This window comes from Bombina bombina, chromosome 6 (genome assembly GCF_027579735.1).
Source record: "Bombina bombina isolate aBomBom1 chromosome 6, aBomBom1.pri, whole genome shotgun sequence".
NCBI classification, from domain to species: domain Eukaryota; kingdom Metazoa; phylum Chordata; class Amphibia; order Anura; family Bombinatoridae; genus Bombina; species Bombina bombina.
This window is the reverse complement of record NC_069504.1, coordinates 983,786,829-983,802,758: the sequence shown is the minus strand read 5'-3', so window position 1 is coordinate 983,802,758 and position 15,930 is coordinate 983,786,829. Positions and strand designations below refer to the sequence as shown.

The 15,930-nt window shown below is 37.2% G+C and overlaps 1 protein-coding gene across 1 annotated transcript in view; it reads left to right on the top strand.

Annotated features, from left to right (window-relative positions):
- Positions 1–15,930, top strand: part of PDGFRB (platelet derived growth factor receptor beta) — a 247,002-nt gene that overhangs the window by 37,913 nt on the left and 193,159 nt on the right. The window lies entirely within an intron of this gene.

Sequence of the window (15,930 nt, the reverse complement as noted above, 5' to 3'; positions counted from 1 at the left end):
TGGTCACGATTACAAAATGGAATATCTTAATTCATTTTTTCCAATCCAAACTGTAAGAAATGAACAACAATGATAAATAGTAATCTATTTCGCCTGTGGGTTACTTTGCCATTTACAAAAAAATATATAACTAATATCATTGAATGAATATGCTTCAAAACATAGGAAAACAAGAATACATTGTTATACGCATTTTCTATTTTGTAAGCACTAAAAAAGGACAAATATCTATCATGCGTGTAAAAGAATATCGTGTAAAAGAGCAACCATAAAATAAATTTAAATATTTTCTTTTTAAAAAAAGTTATGTTACCATCCATTAAAGGGGCACTGAACCCAATTTTTTTTCTTTCGTGATTCAGATAGCGCATGAAATTTTAAGCAACTTTCTAACTTACTCTTATTATCAATTTGTCTTTGTTTTCTTTGTAGCTTTATTTGAAAAAGCAGGAATTTTTGGTTCAGCAACTGGGTAGCGCTTGCTGATTGGTGCTTTTTCAAATAAAAATACCAATTTTTTTTTAAAAAAATTGATAATAGGAGTAAATTAGAAAGTTGCTCTATCTGAATCATGAAACAAAAAATTGTGGTTTATATCCCTTTGAGGGTGAAGGCACAGTGGGATGGTAGGTGAAGTGTGGGTTGCACATTGTTGCAGTTTAAGTGGTGGGTTTTGACTTACTTTTATAAGGTTCCTTCCGAAAGTCCTAGGCTTCTTTTGCTGCTGTTCTTAATTGTCCCACCCTCCCTCCCTTTATAGTTAGGTGGCAGTTTTGAGGCTTACAGCTATAGGTTGTTGTAGGTAACACGGCTGTGATAGGATTACTTGAGCTAGCCTTGTGTAAGTCTGTGTTGTTAAAGGGACAGTCAAGGCCCAAAAAAACTTTTATTTTTCAAATAGGGCATGTAATTTTAAACAACTTTCCAATTTACTTTTATCAACAATTTTGCTTTGTTCTCTTGGTATTCTAGTTGAGAGCAAACCTAGAAAGGCTAATATGATCATTTCTAAGCCCTTGAAGGCCGCCTCTAATCACATGCTTCTGTATTTGCTTTTCACAGAAGGGGAGAGTAGTTCAGGTAAACCATATAGATAGCATTGTGATCACGCCCGTGAGTTGTGGCAGACACTGCACTAATTGGCTAAACTGCAAGTCAATAGATAATAACTAAAAGTCATGTGATTAGGGGCGGTCAGAAGATGCTTAGATACAAGATAGTCACAGCAGTAAAAAGTGTATTAATATAACAGTGTTGGTTATGCAAAACTGGGGAATGGGTAATAAAGGGATTATCTATCTTTTTAAACAACAAAAATTCTGGTGTTGACTGTCCCTTTAATCTTAGTTTCTCTGGTGATAGCTGGTTTATGCGGCCTAGCCCCTTAAAGGCTGGAGATTGCTACACTCTGGTAGCGGGAGGTCTTGGTTCCTTTCCCACCTTAGGCAAATAAATGGGGTGGAGTGATGGCCAAGCCGGTGAGAAGAACCCTGAGTGCCTAGGGTGACCTCAGGTAGTTATGTCATAAGAACTCATGCAAGCCCAAATGGTATTGTCTTGGGTAGAGAATGGGGGCTCTGTTGAAGATTGTGTTGCCTGGCCTTGACCTCTTGTTAACTTGAGTTGATTAGTGACTCAATTGCCACCATCCCCATTATTTAATTTATCTGTAAATTATGTTGTTTTGATGAATAAATGCAACCTTCTCTCTGAACACTGTCTCCTTGTGATTATTTAAAGGGACAGTTTACTCAAAAATGTTCTCCCCTTTAATTTGTTCCCAATGATCCACTTTACCTGCTGGAGTGTATTAAATTGTTTACAAGTAGCTCCTTTACCCTTATATTGGCATTTGAAATTGCTGTTTTAGCATGTGGTATCCCCACCTATTCTGAAAGTTTGTGGCCGCGCGTACCAACTATAGATAAGCTTCATAAACACAGCCAGCAGAATAAATTACAATCCCAGTGGGATAAAGCAGAGATAAGGTAATAAAATGTTGATTTTCCATTGTCCTCTCAAAGTAGTGGTGATTGTTTTAAGGACAGATATAAGATAAAGAAGCAGGTATATGTGCACAATGTGATACAGTAATGAGATCTGATTATACCTACAAGCTCAACCCCTTTTATTAGGTTGTGGCTTCAAAACACAAAATCAGAGCTTTAATATACACAAATAAGCCTTAAAAAGCTAATTTTCATACATTTTTTACTCTGCAGTTGGTAAAAAAAGCAATTGTAAACACATTAAGGGAAAAACTATTTTACAGTATACTGTCCCTTTAAGGTTTAAGTTAAGATAGTTTTTTTGTACTACACTGGTAACTCCCTATCTTGGGTCTTTTTCTCAAAAAAATGCACAAAATAATTTTTTGATTAGATTACTTTACTGTTGTTAAAGTAAGTTTATTTTTTTACAAAATTAATTCAAATTAATTCTGGTGTGAGAAAGATCTCACAAAATAAATTGTTTAAAATTGTCATTGGATTAGCAAAAATTGCATTAGTTTGCTGTCCAGGGACACACCCCTTAAAAAGGCTTGTGAGTATTGTTTATTTTATCTCCTTTGTTGTTGTCAATTAGGGAAAGAAACAAATGAGCTCTAGATAACACAAAATTTACTTTAGTCTCACTAGGAACCGTGGGAAACCTATTTTTTTTCTTCAGATTTTTATTACAGGCAAAATAAATACTTAAAGTTAATTTAAAAGATTTTAACAATTAGCATTACTATGGGGAATTCAAGGGACATTAAACACTAAATAAATGCTAGGTAGAATGATGCTTTAAAAGAAAAGATTAGTCTGAGAATAACATGTAGAAAGATTTATTTTTTAAAGTTTTAGTAGTTTAGTGACAAACTAAGTGTAAAGTTTCAGTGTCTATAAAACAATGGGAGCTGCCATATTGTAACTTAGGTTACCTTCTCTGCTGTGGCCAATTAGGGACAGTTATAAATAGGCACTAGAGTGTGTAGAGTGTGGCTGCATGGAATATAAAAGTGTTTTAAACTTCAATTTTTAATAAGAACTGAAATGCCCACAATATCAGAATAGAATTACAGGAAAAGGGGACAAAATAAACAATGAAGGTATATTGTAGAGTTTTTTTATATACACTATACTACTTTATGTAATCACATGATTGCTGCAGACTATTATAATGCACTGCATTAGCCATGTTAAAAGGACACTAAACAATTTGTAAAAATAATATTTTTCTTGTCTTGCTATAGAATAACAAATCAGCCAAGTTTAAACATTTTAAAACAAATTAACACCTTGTTTGTTGCAATTGTTTTTCAACAACCAAGCTCCACCCACCATTAGTAATGAAAGTATATTACAAAGCTGTTTTATTGTTCATAAATAAACTTGTTATACAAAACATTCAAGGTTCCTTGTCGCTTTAAAGGTTTCTTTGAGTGCGGAGTCATGTCTGTTGTACCCCAACATAATACCTATTCTACATTCTTCTGGATACAGTGAATTACAGCAGATGTTATATAACAACATATTGTTAGAATCAAATAACTCATTTTATCAGTATCAGTCGTGAATTTACACATAAACTAATCAGTTGGATGTAACTATAAACCCAGGAGTATTAGTAGGAGATACCTATCAATCTATAAGTGTTAGCAGGAAGTACTAATAAACTAATACATTTAATAGAACATGCATAACAGCCAATGAGAATCTTCTCTTTCACTTGAAAACATATGAATTAAATGCTGTTTAAATTTAAACTAATATTCAGTTTCAGTTTGGAGCGTACATATGAACCAATTAGTAGGAAGTGTCTTATCAGCCAGCAGATACACAACTGATACTGAGGTATCTGTTTCAATTTAACTTTTAAAGCCAAGATTAAACTTTCATGATTCAGACAGAACATACCATTTTAAATAATTTTTCATTTTACTTCTATTATCTAATTTGCTTTACTTTCTTGGTATCCTTTGTCAAAAAGCATACCTAGGTATTCTCAGGAGCAGCAATCTGTTACTGGGAGCTAGCCACTGATTGGTGGCTGCACATATATGTTTCTTGTCATTGACTCACAAGATGAGTTCAGCTAGCTCACTGTAGTACATTGCTGCTCCTTCAATAAAGGATGCCAAGAGAATAAAGCAAATTTGATAATAGAAGTAAATTGGATAGTTGTTTAGAACTGCATGTTGTATCTGAACCGAGAGAGAAAAAAATAGGTTTCTTGTCCTTTTAAACAGCTTTTGCTTCACATTATTCATACGAGAACCTCATGTTTAGATAGAACTATTTAAAAATAGAAGAAATTAAAGGGGCATTATACACTCATTTTTTCTTTGCATAAATATTTTGTAGATGATCTATTTATATAACCCATAAAGTTTTTTCATTTTTAAAATGTATAGTTTTGCTTATTTTTAAATAACATTGCTCCAATTTTCAGACTCCTAACCAAGCCCTAAAGTTTTATGAGAATACCGTCAGCTACCTTCTCTGTTTGTGTAAAGGGTCTTTTCATATGCAAAAGAAGGGGGAGGGGGAGTGTCTTATTTCCCACTTGCAGTGGGCTCTCCAGCTACCTTTTTAACAGAGCTAAGCTGAGAGCTTCTAAGTAAGTTTTTAAACAGTTTTATACTGGATTTTTATATCAGTATCTGTGCATCTTATTCTTTATAGTATAATGATAAAGCAGTGTAATAAATAATTATATATTTGACACCATCATTACTATCAGGAAATCTGAGCACAATGCAGTTTCAGCACTACAGTTTGGTAAAATTGCATCTACCCATTGTTTACAATATCCAAGGCCTATTGACAATAATCATGTCGTGAGTGAGCTCATCTCAGGTGCAGTAAAAAAGAGGTCCAGACCAGATATTCATCAAACAAGGGCTCGCCTCAGGAGAGGTAATCTTTATTACACTGTTGCAACAGTGTCCCAGCACAAAAAACAGCAACGCAAGACTAACACATTTTCATATACATGCATTTTTATACTATTACAGTAACTTACAAAGCAGAGAGCTAATTGGCTGATAATGATTGGCCAATAAATCTCACATGATTAGTGGTTACTAGGAAAGGAAGAAAAAAAACAGGTCCTCTATGTTAAAATTTGGGAGATATGTTTTCTTGGAATGTGACCAGAGGCTAGCTGGCTAATTGGATTGAGAAGTTGATACTGTACAGAGAAGCCTTGGATTTTACCTTGAGTTTCAGATATTTAAAAAAACAATGTATGGGAGAAGCCATAACTTTAAGATGTACTGATATATACTTTTTAGGCTAAAAGTAAGTTGTTAAAGATACATCACTTAGGTCAGGAGTGAATTGCTGGAAAATACAGAAGTAATATATTTGCAGTTTCATAGAAGAGTTCAGTAAAAGAAAAGGAAAAGTTTGGTTAAACATATAAAATAATGAAAATAGAATAAGCAGCTCATAACAATCATAACTAACAGCAAATGTGAAACATTGTATAAAAACACTGTCTTTTGTTGACTAAAGTGTTCCAAAGACAACTAGAATGATAAATTTGTTATTTACATTTTGAAAAAGCAGAGAATTTGTGTTTTTTTCCATTATTACATATGGTGAGCAGAGAGGAATCACGTTTAATCAAAAGAGATAAAACATTTCTATTCTAGCACATTGTTTCAATAATAATGCTTTTCTATAAAGGGTTCCTTCTGTTAAAACCACAATTGCATTTTTTAAGTTTCAGATGATACAGGCTTAATGTGAGATGAAAAGGGACATGTGTTAATTCATCATTCCATTTTCTACTTCAATCTTTTATGATATTTACCAAACCTATTTTTATCCTTCATTTTTTTCTGTTTTTGTATGTTTCTTTCTTTTCTCCTTTGTACAATTTCTGTTCTACCACTTCTTAGTTATCTCTTTCCACTCTTCCCCAAGCCTGCTAAAAGAGGGTTTAATTAATTAATTAATGAAAATTAACTAATTAATTAAAACAATTAACTTTTAATACGATATGCATCTACATGGCATACAGAAACAGCATAATTACAAGTAATTAGCTACAAAAATAAGCAATGTTGGCAGAAATGGATATGTATTTAGAACAAAGTAGACTTAACTGGCAGGTGCAGGTAAATGTACAATAATGAATGATCAAGCACATAATGCAATAAATCAGAAACTTACAGTTTGCTACAATGACAAGATCAACTTCCAGGTAGTGCAATTAAGAATCTCAGTGCAAGTATAGTGGGCTCCACTAACTGTGTTACATACAGTTGTTACCAGGTAAACCTTCTACAAAAAACAAAAAGAAACAGAAACAGGAGAGGATGAAAAAATCATCTCTGGTCACATTTATTGATTAACTTAAAGGGACAGTACACTGTAAAATTGTTTTTTCATTAATGTATTTTAAATGACTTGTTATACCAACTGCAGAGTATAAAATATTTGAGAAATTGCATTTTCATGCTTTTATGTGTATATGAAGTAGCTGATTTTGAGCTTTGAAACCACAGCCTATTACAATGGGTTGAACTTAAAGGTTATATCATATCTCATTATGTTATAACTTTGTGTACACACACTTGCTTCCTTATCATTTATTTGGCTGGAACACCAAAGCTCAATACATAGAGAGAACAATGGACAATTATAATTTTATTACTTAACTATCCTGCATCCCACTGAGAGTGTAACTTCTTCTGCTGGCTGTGTTTACTTAGGCTTGTCAATAGCATATACTCCAGTATCAAAACTTTCAGTATAGGTGGGGATACCACAGGCTAAATCAGCTATTTCAAATGCTAAAATAGGGGTAAAGGAGCAGCTTGTAACCAATTTACTAGACTCTAGCAGGTAAAAAGATCATTGGGAATAATTTAAAGGGGAGAACATTTTTGGGTGAACTGTCCCTTTAACATATAAAATGAAACTACTAAGGGCCAGATTACGAGTGGAGCGCTAGAAATAAAAATATTGAGTGCGTAAACCAAACTTACAATATATAAGGCACGCAATAATAACCTATTCCCCTAAATAAGTCAATATAGCAAAAAAAGAGGAAAAAACCCTACTCGTGCAAAAAACTTGATTGCATCTTCTCATGCGCGCTAACCCGACAAAAAAATATGAATATTTCACATTCCAATATTCTACGCATTGCAGATTATGCTCTATTTATTTATCAATTCATATATATATAAAATAAGATCCAAATCAAATCTTTCTAATGTAAACAAATTCAATCCGGAAGGCACTCTCCATTGTAAACATACACTTTAATCAAGTGGTGATTAAAGAGTACGTTTACAACGGAGAGTGCCTTCCGGATTGAATTTGTTTTATATTTATATATATATATATATATATATATATATATATATATATATATATACTGTATATAGTCATCCATGGTAGTATAGCACTATCAGAAACACCTTGAATAATTTCCATCTGCCCAGGGTGCATTTAAAGCATAATATAGACATCCACAAGTAAAATGCTCTCACTGGGTCTTGATCAAGTATAACTCCTTATTTACGTGACGTTTCGGGGTTGCCCCCGTCCTCAGACAATCATTACAGTAAAACAGTGTACTTACCCAACTTATAACGATCCCTAACTCCCGCCCGCGGTGCTGTCGGCGCCATTCTGGAAATCCTGCAACCACGTGGTACATATCTACGTCATTGGTTGTTATGGCAACCGGACACCATGCGGCAGACCTGTCAATACATTAAAAACAAGATAAAAACAAATAGGCAATATTTCCTAGGAGCTTAAGAGAAACATAATATAATATACATATACATAGTAGAGGAGAGGATAGTGGTAGTTAACTCTACACAAGTCTGTTGCACATAAGAAAAAAAATAAGACTAAAGGTACTAAAGACACGCCTGTCAGTACTTAAGTGGTAAGCGGGCATTCTAAACCTAGGGAGTGCAAAATGTACACTTTCATATGGGAATATTTATCTCCACTCTAAATCACAAACCAACATAAGGCTCACTAGTTCTTATGTAATCATCTAACCACACCAGGCAGAACCATAAGACAATTAGGTTATGTATTGATCCAACCGTGTAGTTATATGGTGTGCAAATAATCCTAACCAACCCATATATTTTCAAAAAAGGGGACAAGAATACACAAAAACGTATGAATATACAAAAAGAAGAAGAGGGAGGTATACAGAATATTATACGTCATGTGGCCTCGATTACAAAAAACAGCAATTAATTTTCACAATCTACCCTTGTCAGAAGGTAAAAAAGTATTCCACCCCATAAAGGGCCTCTGTCCCACTAGCTCATAAGTACCATCTAGAGAAAAACTGCATACCATGGACTTAGAATAAGGGTACTCACAAACGAGGCGGCACTCTCTTGTGCCAGTAGAGGCAGGCTGGTTTTCAACAGCAAACCAGCTGGCTGTGTGTCTCCCAGATCAATCAGGAATGCTTGTCTCCTTGGTGTCAAACACCGGCTAAAATGGAAGGAGGAGGGAGGGCTATAGTGCCCTTAGGTTACTGTGATGGGGATAGTAACACCAACGCCAGAAGAGAGTGCCGCCTCGTTTGTGAGTACCCTTATTCTACTCCTTTACTGGAATTCTGGTTATATTGATCTACACATGTGGCGCCTCTGTTTCTGTTTTTTGTTTCGCATCATAGAATACATCATCCAGTTGGGTGAAGACAGAGAGCAGCCTGTTCAAGCACTGATGGACATTTGAAGAGTCTTGCTGGACTTTCCAGATTGGGTTGCATATACCATCTGATTTGTATATATTTTATATTTTTATTTTATATTGTTCATTTTTCACAATTTATTATTCATGCTGGCATACTAGTGTAAAATATTGTCATTTGTACCTATGCCAGCCGTTTCCTATATTTTCATTCACCAATATTGTATTGTTATCTACACCTGATTCTAGCGCCTCCTATAGGAGCCCAGTGATAGTATTTTCACGGTGACTCCCGTTCAGTATACCATGGACTTACACAGGGCAACTCAACTAACCAAACTGCAGCCATGGCAGACTGTTAGCACTCTTAAAGTGACAGTAAAGTAATAATTAGACATTCGTGACTTAAACAGTGCATACAATTTTAAACAACTTTCCAATTTACTTCTATTATTTAATTTGTTTCCTTCTCTTGTTATCCTTTGCTGAAAGGTTTATCTAGGTATGCTCAGGAGCAGCAAAGAAAATAGGTTCTAGCTGCTGATTGGTGGCTGCATATATATATATACCGATTGTCATTAGCTCACCCATGTGTTCAGTTAGAAACCAGTAGTGCATTGCTACTCTTTCAACAAATGATACCAAGAGAATTAAACACATTTGATTATAGAAGTAAACTGGAAAGCTGTTTAAAATTGTATGCTCTACCTAAATCATAAAAGAAAAAGTTTGGGTTTCATGTCCCTTTAAGGAGGCTGTTCTTAATCACAACGCCAGGCAGAATGCACCATCTTAATCAGAAGAGAAACTGATGGCATCAGCATGTATTCCAGTGAATAAAACCACCCCTTAAATTGATACTTTGTACTTAATCTCCCTACCTTCTTAGGCCTTTAAAGGCTAAAGTGGGTTTTTCCAGCCTCCTATTCAGTAGAGCTAAAAGTGACTTTTAGGTCTTTGTCTTTCTTGCATTAGAAACAAAGAAATTTAAAATGAATGTTTTTTTATGTTCCTCTGCTTTTTGGTTTCATGATCATGAAGGCCATGTCCATGTCAACCTACAGAAATTGAGTCATTGTCTTTAAAAGCCAGTGACTCAATATTTAATCTCTGATCTTACTGTATATGTGTAATAAAATCTTTGTAGTTTAACACTTTTGTTTTTGGTTCTACTCTTGTTAAGAAGTACAACATTTGTTTTGTTTCCTAAAAGTAAATATTAAACTGTAGTCTCTCATACATGTCATACCTTATATAATAGGATTTATTCATCACATCCTGCATACATATCTATCACTGAAATTAAAGAGCTCATATTCTGTAACAAATTAAAGAGCTCAAATTCTGTAACCTATGTATGTTGCAAATATGCTAACCTGGCTACATGCTACACAGTGCTTCCTTACAGCAGATCAGTGCACAACCTCATCTATATCCTTAACGGACCATTAAATACATTACAATTGCATAATCAACAAGTACACAATAAAAAGGTGAGATTTTTTTTCTGATAAATTTCAAGATTTACTTCAATTTGCTGTCCCCCTATCATGTGATAGCCATCAGCCAATCACAGGCTCATATATGTATACACTGTGAATTCTTGCACATGCTCAGTAGGAGCCTCAGAAAGTATGCATATAAAAAGACTGTGCACAACTTTATATTGTAAGTAGATTGGAAAGTTGCTTAAAACTAAATGCTCTATCTTAATCATGAAAGTTTAATCTTGACTTTAGCATCCCTTTAATTGATTTCAGTCAAGGAAGATTCTATGGGACTGATTTATCAAGCCCCGTATTGGCCCCAATGCAGAAACAGGAGTTAAGAAGCAGCGGTCTTAAGACCGCTGCTCCTTAACTCGCCCACCACCTCTGGGGTGGCGGACAGCAATCAGCCCGATTGGATACGATTGGGTTGATTGACATCCCCTGCTAGCGGCCGATTGGCCGCATATCTGCAGGGAGCAGCATTGCACAAGCATTTCACTAGAAATGCTTGTGCAATAATAAATGCCGACAGCATATGCTGTCTGTATTTATCGATGTGCAACGGACATGATCCGCTACAGCGGATCATGCTTGTTTGCACATTAATAAATTGGCCCCTATGAATCACGTAGGTTTTCAAGTGGATTATTACTAACTAGTCCTAAAGCCTGTGTACACAGGCCATTTTTTGCAGTACAGTGGCCCCACCCCTTGCTCTCTCCCCCCTCTCTTTTGCTCTCTCTCCCTCGTCTCTTTTGCTCTCTCTCCCCCTCTTTTGCTCTCTCTCCCCCTCTTTTGCTCTCTCCTTTCTTTTGCTCTCCCCTCTCTTTTGCTCTCTATCCCCTCTTTTGCTCTCTCTCCCCCTTCTTTTGCTCTCTCTCCCCCCCTCTTTTGATCTCTCTCCCCCCTCATTTGATCTCTCTCCCCCCTCTTTTGATCTATCTCCCCCCTCTTTGGCTCTTTCTCTCTCCCCCTCTTTTGCTCTCCCCCCTCTTTTGATCTTTCTCCCCCCCTCTTTTGCTCTCTCCCCTCTCCTTCCTCTTTTGCTCCCCCCTCTTTTGCTCCACCCTCTTTTACTCTCTCCCCCCCTCTTTCGCTCTCTCTCCCTCTTTTTTGCTCACTCTCCCCCCTCTTTTGCTCTCCCCCCTTTTTTGCTCTCTCTCCCCCCCTTTTGCTCTCCCCCCCTTTTGCTCTTTCTCCCCCCTCTTTTGCTCTCTCTCCCCCTTCTTTTGCTCTCTCCCCCTTCTTTTGCTCTCCCCCTATCTTTTGCTCTCTCTCCCCCTCTTTTGTTCTCTCTCCCCCCTCTTTTGCTCTCTCTACCCCCTCTTTTGCTCTCTCGCCCCCCTCTTTTGCTCTCTCTCCCCCCTCTTTTGCCCTCTCTCCCCCTCTATCCCCCTCTTTTGCTCTCTCTCCCCTCTCTTTTGCTATCTCTCACCCTTCTTTTGCTCTCTCTCCCCCTCTCTCTCCCCTTATTTTGCTCTTTCTACCCTTCTTTTGCTATCTCTCCCCTCTCTTTTGCTCTCTCTCCCCCTCTTTTGCTCTCTCTCCCCTCTCTTTTGTTCTATTTCCCCATCTTTTGCTCTCTCCCCCCTCTTTTGCTCTCTCCCCCCTCTTTTGCTCTCTCTCCCCCTCTTTTTTCTCTCTCTCCCCCCCTCTTTTCTCTCTCTCCCCTTCTCTCCCCCCTCTTTTGCTCTCTCTCCCTTCTCTTTTGCTCTCTCTCCCCTCTTTTTTGTTCTCTCTCCCTTCTCTTTTGTTCTCTCTCTCCCCCCTCTTTTGCTCTCTCCCTCTCATTTTTGCTCTCTCCCCCTCTTCTGCTCTCTCCCCCCTCCTCTTTCGCTCTCTTTTGCTCTCTCCTGCCTCTCTTTTGCTCTCTCTTCCCTCTCTTTTGTTCTCGCTTCCCTCTCTTTTGCTCTCTCTCTCCTTCTTTTGCTCTCTCTCCCTCTTTTGCCCTCTCTCCCCCTCTTTTGCTCTCTCTCCTCTCCTCCCACTTTTGCTCTCTCCGTCTTTTGCCCTCTCTCCCTCTCTTTTGCTCTCTCTCCTCTCCCCCGTCTTTTGCTCTCTCTCTCTCTTTTGCCCTCTCTCCCCCTCTTTTGCTCTCTATCCTGTCTCTCTTTTCCTCTTTCTCCTTCCTCTTTGTCGCTATCTCTCAACCACGCCCACTCACAACTGGTCACGCCCCCATCATGGGCACTCCCACCAACCACGCCCCCTCACGTGCACACCCGGTCACGCCCATTGTCACACCCACCAGCCACGCATGTCGTGGCTCTCCTATCTGGCCACACACCCCACTACCGAGCTCATCCTCTCTGTTGCTCAAGGCCAGGTATGTTTGTCCTCGCGCAGTCTCTAATGCGCATGACTGCATCTGACAAACATACCTGGCCTTTTATTATATAGGATATCAAAAAATGCATGTTATGTTAACAGTTTTTTATATGTTTTTGAGACATAGGGCCTAATGGTCTAAAATTCTCTGCGACAGCTCGCCAGTCCTTTTTCCCTGGTGGAATGATCTAAAGCCACTTTTTTACCGTATGGGAAGGAAATACAAAGATTACTAAAGTGCACAATGAACTTCATAATTTTAAAATCATACAATAGAATAATTGAATCATTCACACACAAAAATATGCAGGAAAAATTTGTATTAAAGTGCATCAAAAATCATAATCAAATCACACATAGATAAATCGTATAAAAATATGCACAGTATAAATCATAATTTAAGTACACTGGATGAGCAAAACACATAGAAATGTGTACCTATAGATACAAAATACATATTATATGATATTTTTTTCTTCATAAAATGGACTGAGCATGGGCCTTCCATGGCCGTGTGTGTAATAGTTTCTCAAATCCAAGTGTAAAACTAAAAGCTGTTGAGGTTGTGACAAAGTATTCAAAATACTTAATACCCTAGAAGAAAAACATATGTATATAAAAATAGAGGTGATTGTAAATGCTATATGCAGAAAGCAGCGAGTGATTTGTTTTTAAAGCAGGATTTATTTTTTTAAAGCTCATTGCTCACTTTGCTCTACCCAGCAAAGTTTTCCTTTCCAGTGAACTCCATTACTTTCTATAGGAGACATCTCGCCACTCGCAGGAGCTACTTCTTTTTAACCCCTTAATGATCACAATGTACCCTGTATGTCACTGGTCGTTAAGGGTTTTTTCAGGACATAATAGCACAAGTCTAGCAAGAACACACTATAAATGCCCTCCCTCCAGCAGGCTTTGTGGAATAGAGCAGTCTCAACGCTGGTGGCAAGACCGCGCTATAAAACAATCAAGTCCCAAAAAAAGGCCAATGACATACAGGGTACGTCGCTGGTCCTTAAGGGGTTAAAGACGAGGGCAGCTTCTGCAAGGGCGGGCGTAAAAAACTACGTCTGATCCAGCGAAGTTTAGATCATCTGACCCATAGTATATATGTAGTTTTTTGCAGTTCAGTACTTAAGACATTAAACATCTCTTGCTTTTGCGTAGATATTGTATTGTATTTTGTATTTTGAGAGACCAAAAAGCAAAGGGGCCTATCTATCAATCTCCGAATGGAGCTTGACGCCCCGTGTTTCTGGCGAGACTGATGCTCCATAATCCTGTCCGCCTGCTCTAATGAGGCGGACAGGAATTGCCGGAATTCAACCCGATCGAGTACACCCCCCTGCTGGCGCCCGATTTGCTGCGAGTCTGCAGGGGGCGGCGTTGCACCAGCAGCGCACAAGAGCAGCGGGTGCAATTCTGAATACGGAGAGCGTATTGCTCTCCGCATTCAGCGATGTCTGTCGAACCTGATCCGCACTGTCGGATCAGGTCCGACAGACATATGATAAATACGCCTCAAAATCAGTAACTCAGTTTTTCAAAATGCTGCAAAATGCCTAAAACAGCTATTTGATTTGCAGGTTACAGAATATTTGTTTGGCCTCTCTAGAGCGTGTAGGACGAGCACAATTGTACAAAAACAAACAAAAAAAAGAGGTGTTTAATGTTATTTTAAAGGGACATTGTACTAAAAACATTACAACATATGAAAGATATACAGTATATGCATGATAGTATATGATATATGTACTATTTCTATTTAAAAAAATACTTTGTTTTTCTTTCAGGACATGAAACCCAATTCTCTTCTTTCATGGTTTAGATAGAGCATACAATTTTAAATAACTTTACAATGTATTTCTATTATTTAATTTGTTTAACTCTCTTTGTATCTTTTGTCAAATAGTATACCTAGGTAGGCTCAGAAGCTGCTAATTGGTAGATGAACATATATGACTCTTGCCATTGGCTTTCAGCTAGCTCTCAGTAGGGCATTATGGTTTCTTGAAAAAAGGATACCAAGGGAATAAAACAAATAAGATAATAGAAGTACATTGGAAATTTGTTTAAAATTCTATGACTTATCTGAATCACGAAAGAAAAATGTTGTGTTTCATGCCCCTTTAAGTACAGAATTGTGTTCTCTCACTGATAGTTCAAGATGAAAAAACTAATGCTTCAAGATCCATAGAAAAGCTTCAGAGACTGCAATAAAATACTTAATATTATTTTAAGTGCTAAGTAAATGCGTAGACACGACAGTCAAAAATTACACTGGCTCCCTTAAAAGAGATGATATTTATAAGTCTGGCCTATGGCCAGACAGATGTTATAATTTACAATTCTATTAAAAGGACATTCCCTTGGGGACTTTGAGAAGGGCAGAGAAAACAGTGACCTGCTCCCCTAGTCTTTACAAATTACAAATACTCTAGTTTTTTTGTATTTCCGGCGTGCCTGCTATAAAATGAGGCCTACAGTGAAATTGTGGAAAATATTGTTCCTTATATAGTAATACCAAAATAATCACCACAGCCTCATTCCTTAAAGGATCTCAAGAAAAACATTCTTTGGATGCAGTCGTGTACACTGCGTAAAATGCTTCTGGAATATTTTCTTAAATGTAGTTTGTTTGTAACTATTTAGCATTAAAGGGACATTAAATCTATTTATTTAATTATGCATCAGAAATTATACACTGCATTGCAAAAGATCTGCCTAAAAAATAAATGTTTTAAAACATTTGAAACTATAATTTTGTTAAAACATTTTTTTATAGTATTTCTGACCTCTGACACACCCCTTGAAATGACTTGCAAATATTATTTACCTTCCTTAGCTGTGGCCAGTTAGGGGCATAGATAAACAAGCTCCTGCATCTATCAACCAATCATTGTGCAGTGTGTCATGGTTCTGCTTTCCAATGAACGCACGCCAGCCTCTTTGGGGTGGTTGGATTACTACAATTGTCAGGGTCATGGTAGCTGATGTCTAGTAGATGGCACGTTGGATTGTGACCCTGCCCATTATGTTGGGATGTTAAAACAATCCTCACTGCATCCTGAGACTCCAAATCCTCAGTGACCTTAAACCACATCAAGGCATTAGGAATAACCACTGACTTTACAAAGCCACAAGACCTTTATGTGTACACAGCTGCTCAGATAAATCATTGAATGTTTTCTTATAAATGATTGGACTGTTTTTTATTTAGGGACATGCAGCAAAGTATTTCTGCAGCAAGCTTATAGAGTCACAACATCGCTAGAACATAATACTAGCATTTTATATTACTACATATAATATAAATATAGGTGCAAACATCACTGAGCAATATGAAACATGCATTGACTTAGCAAACAGCTCCGCTATATTACAAGTTTTTGCGGTATGGGTGAAAAAACAGCATTAAGGCTCATAACGCTGCT